At 31.2% G+C, this 5310-nt stretch overlaps 1 long non-coding RNA gene across 1 annotated transcript in view; it reads left to right on the forward strand.

The window, feature by feature from the left end:
• Positions 1-5310, forward strand: part of LOC102580752 (uncharacterized) — a 7113-nt gene continuing 1803 nt past the window's right edge. The window contains exons 1-2 of the long non-coding RNA XR_367447.2: positions 1-142; positions 1349-1586. This is a non-coding gene — a long non-coding RNA (uncharacterized lncRNA). The remainder of the gene's footprint in view (positions 143-1348; positions 1587-5310) is intronic.

A 5310-nucleotide genomic window follows, 5' to 3' on the forward strand; every position in this document is an offset into this window, starting at 1 on the left:
AATCATCTGTCTTCAATTTTTCACACTCCAAATCCAAAATTTCAACTCACTCTATGCCCAAACATAATTCTAGAAGTGTCACGTCTTCCCTCCCTCTTGTTCCAACAACTATGAATCGATTTGCAATTCTTCCTGATTCCAGGTATGTTTTTCTTCAAATTTCGCAGCAATTTTCTTCCAGTTTTCTTCAGACTTGTCTCTCTCAATTTTATGGCTGATGTGAAGGCTTAGGTTGTTCTCTCCCAAACATCGTAATCTGAATTTGGTTTTTCTATACTCTTAGCTCTAAGTTCTCTCTCTCTCTCTCTCTCTCTCATTCCTACTCTATATTAGAATTAGAATGTCTACAATATCGCGATTCCTTATAGAAGAGATAGGCAATTGTTAAATTCATAGTGATTATGCCCTTTCGACAGATATTGAATTTAAATTACTGGGATCGGTAACAAATGCTTTGAGGGCTCATCTTCTTCTCACTTCGTGCAAATCTTGCACACTGAAATCTAACTCAAAAACTTGTGTGAGCTTATTCATTTTATTTTTACACACTTCCCTTTACAGTTGCTCAATTGAATAACCCAACGTGTTTTATTAACATATAATAATTATCCACGAGAATTCTTACAAATAAAACTAAAACATCAGTTATTCTATTTGGTGATGTTGATGACGATAAATGATGATTTTCTTTCAAATCTGTTTTTCTATACAAATTGCTTTTGATGTAAACAGGCAACAACTTTTATTAAATTCGTTTTCAAATATATGTTTTACAAATTTGATTGCGATAAAGAGAGTAACATATATTATTATGAATTATGTAAAGAGTACTATACATCACAATAAATAACAACTTTAAATATTTGTATTATCTGAGATGTTATATCTTCCCTCTATTTAATTAGATAGAGTTGGAGCTGGACCCGACATTTTAGAGAATATCTTGAAAAAAAAATCATGTGGACAAAACATCTGCTTATAACTATGGCACAATATCTATCAATGTGGAACATACTGAGCTTTTCATCAACGGCAATTTGTTGATGTTGCATCACGTAAATTTGTTAATCCACGTCAATCACAGTAATAGAATTATGTACTCTTTTTGAAACCTATATTTTGCCCTTTATTGTACAACAAAGATATCTCTTGATCTTTAGGATAAAAAAAAATTTAATCCTCGACCCCAGGACAAGGGAGGTAATTTATGACCAGTATATGATCTTCCTTTTGATTATACCTTTTGAATGACCTCTCAATTACTTACATAAGATTAGTGTGTTAAATATATTGTACACGATAAATTGCTTTTATCTACCGAGTAGTGTTAATTCCATTTTATTTGTAGGTTGTGCTTGCTACTCGACTATTCTCCAAAACAGAACAACCTTCAGTTCTCCTCCTTCAACTTTAAAGAATACTTAGGAGCGTCCTCTTTCAGCGTCATCACTAAGTGTGAGATTTCATTAGTACGTGACCGTTAGGAATCATGGTTACGCTAGGCTTCCATGCCTCCAACTCTGCCATTTGGACTCACAAGGACGATTTAATATATCAGCCCTTCCAATATCAATTCAATGAACAAGGTAAGTAGTCTAATTCATTTGTTGTGGTATGTTAAATGCTATTTCTAACTTCATCGTAATTTCACAGCTAACATAATGACAATTTAGATATTTTGTCCACCTTTAAAGGTATCGAAACATCTAGATAACTATGGTCTACTCGCGTTCGTTTCTCTTCTGCATTTCTCTTTCCCGAGTAGTTCCTCCATGGCAACGCTTCAGATTTAACTCAGTTACTCAGCTTCTCCCCATTTCTACTACTTGTGCAAAAATAATCATAAGTCTCTTGTAAACTCCTTTGCTCTTATCAGTTAAGTTTCTGTTGTTACCTACAATTTAGATATGAAGATACATTTGATCCACTGCTGATTGATATTTGTTCTTTCAGAATTACTACTGCTAGATAGAATAATGTCCAGCTATTAGTAACAGGTCTATTCAGGCGATGTTGGCATTTCTTTTGACATTCAGTTTTAGTTTTCTGCTTGTACAATTCGTTAAATGCAATATGCTATTCCAGAGTACTTGTTCCCGATCTCCTCCTCCAAACTTTTCACGATCTCTACTCTGAGTTTTTTCCTTATTCTCTTATGTCTTCTTACTATTTCATGTATGATTCTCTCTCAAATATTGCTCGAATCTTTTTTTTTTTTTATTCTCGGCCTTCTTTTCTTTCTTCATGTATTTGAGTTCTTTTAACAATTTTCGATTTCATGACTGAATTCCTTGTTGTTATTGTTCTTGGTGATATTCTTATGCCTATAGAAGGAAGGAATTTGAAACTTTTTATTGAAAAAATAGCCTTTGTTACTTTAATATGATTTTTTTGAGCTATTTTCAGCATAATCTTTATTGAAAGTTCTCTTCTCACCCTTTTGTTTCAGCCAAAAGATCTTAGAAATTTAAAATAGAGAAAAAATAGCAAAATATAGTGAACTATAATTTTCTTTCAACTTTCCTTTTTCTTTTGGTTGCTATGTTTTTTTTTTTTCTTGGAAGGTATGTTGTGTGTAAAATGTCTATTAGGATTAGATATCAATGAGTACTGATTTCATGTGCATTAGACTTCTATTTGAATTTTTTTAAAAAGTCCCTTCAAATATTTTGTTAACACCCAATCTAATAATTTTTATGGATGAATAAAGTAACTCTTTTTTTCATCTCCTGTCAATTTTTTTCATTCACTCTTCTTTGTTAATATATTTGACAAAAAACATCATAGCTATAGATTAATGATAATTTTATAGTTATAGATGATCATGTTTTTGAAATACTCTTCTCAAAGTTATTGCATTTGTTCTTTCTGAATGTAGAACAATTTGATTAGTGTTATCCGTATTGTTTGACTTAATAGTAATCATCTTAGTAGAGAGATGGTCAGTGTTGGTTTTCCACTGTTTTGGTTCGATAAGAAAGAAATTTGAATTTACAATGCTTCTCCTTGAAAAGATGAACCAACCCCCGTCTTTTTACTCCCAAACACACAAAGTTGTTGATGGAGCTCTTCTTAGTCTCAGCTGAGAACTTTGATTGTATGCATTCACAGAGTCTGTCAAGAACAAGATATTGATAATTACATGTAAGTTTGACCTTTGCACAATTAATGTTTTCTTGAACAGAAATAAGTGAGGAGGTGTTCATTGAAAACTTTCGTCATAATTTTGCATTAGTCTATTAGTTTGATTTTTTCCCCCTCAAACTATATGATTGTGAATTTCTGAAAGCTGAATGAATAATGAATAACAGTTTCTTGGTTTCTGATCTCTTCTATTATGATAAATTGATAATATGGGTGACAATAGGATTGTACATATTTCAGGTAAAATCAATAAATCGAATCAAAAAATGTTATTGATTTATCGATATTGTGTTTTTGATGTAATGGTGCAGAACTATCTAGCGTTATTGGACTTTAGGGTTATCGGTTTAGGACTCGATTTGTCCTATTCCCCAAGGAGTTTTTTGGTGTGAGGTATAAGGAATTCATGGCTATTTTATCTTGCATTTGGTTGGAGGTATTAGGCAGTTCTGAGACTATTTATCTCACACTTTATACCTTAGTGATGAGATAAGTTATTCCATATATATGGTGGAATAACTTATCCCAGGATAACTTAACTAGGGATAATTAATTCTGGGATAACTTGTTTCCAACCAAACAACCCTCAGCGATTTAACCTATAACCCGATAAACTTATTATAATAAAAAATTCGATGAAATTATAAGTTAATGCTTCCAAATAAGCTAATCAGACATAGCTTCCTAATGTTGTGGGTTCTATTTCACCTATAATTAACATCTACCATAAAGAGCTTCTTTTAATGATAAGATCTAGAATACCAGTAACCTCGATAATTTTAAAATGACTATCCAATATTAATCTGTATGTATCACTATATGATCCATTACTAACTTAATGATAAGAAATTCTTACAAGTTATCTTTTGAGTGAGGTTCACATATATGTGAGTTGAAGAGTTCTCTACCAGCACTTTCTATTACTGGACAACCATTTTTTTTATCGTAGCAATATGGTTATCTATGGTGTATTCTTGATTCTTATATTGATTTTACTGATTTGCAATAATTTCAGAGAAATTAGATGCCCTCATTGCATAACTTTGAATTTTAGACAATATGCTTAGTGAGCAAACTTATTATGTCAGTAGTTCAACATTTTCGAGCGTACATAAGTTCATCCTTAATTTTGACGTTTGCCTGATAAGTAGCTCTTCTTTTAAATCTGGTGTCATTAGTTAATACTTGATCAATAGACTCAAGATAAACTATATATATAAATGGTTGGTGTGAGATCTGTCCAAACTTTTCTAACAACTTGTGTAAGTGCCTCCTACTAATGTTTCATAAATTACTGTAAGTTAATTTATTTATGATTTAATTGCTAACTGCTACTACATATATGGTGTATGACATAAGTTTCCTGGCATGTAATAACTTTCTGTTTCTACCCCAAATTAAGATATTTTGTGGGTTGCAGCAAATTATGAAGAATATTACTATTTCCCATTTCAAATTTTGGTGCCCTTTTTAAATGTGATCAGATTATATGCTATGTATCATTTCTGAGAAGATATTTATTGTGCTGATAAATTACAGGTTAGCTTTTTGTGGATTGTGAGTTTTGTTTCCATATAAAAAGATTTCTTAAATTTAAATGTGATTTTTAAAATTATTTGGATAATGCTGAAATCCCTAATAGCTGTCAGTTCATTTATGTACTTGCACATTTCTTTTGAATTGATTTTATATATTTATTAGTTAATTTTTTATTGGTATCCTCTGTCAGTGCAGTAAGCTTAATTTTATGAGGGAGCTTTTAGAAGACTATTCTTTTCTTATTGATCTACTTATTAATCTGATTTGACTTTGTATGCTTTGGACTAAGTTATAATCTTTTGAGTAGATTATATCTATGATATTTAATTGTTTCCATCTCTTATTTTGTTGGAAAGTTTGAAGCTGAAGCATTGGATTAAATACATATTCTGTGATTTTGAGTGCAGAGCACATTTAGCTTTGTGGATCTAAGAGATGCATTGACAACAGTCCTCTTCTCTATTTCTTATACAGCGGAAATCATGTGAGGGAAAACTTTATTCGCAAAAAGGTAAACATCTGGATTTTTAGAATATTTTATTTATGGGTAATCTGTAGTTCTTATCTATCAAAATAAGAAAATAAAAAAAGTACCACTGAGGTAAGTTGTGTGATTCTAAGTTCATC

Source organism: Solanum tuberosum, unplaced genomic scaffold (genome assembly GCF_000226075.1).
Source record: "Solanum tuberosum cultivar DM 1-3 516 R44 unplaced genomic scaffold, SolTub_3.0 scf00111, whole genome shotgun sequence".
NCBI classification, from domain to species: Eukaryota; Viridiplantae; Streptophyta; class Magnoliopsida; order Solanales; family Solanaceae; genus Solanum; species Solanum tuberosum.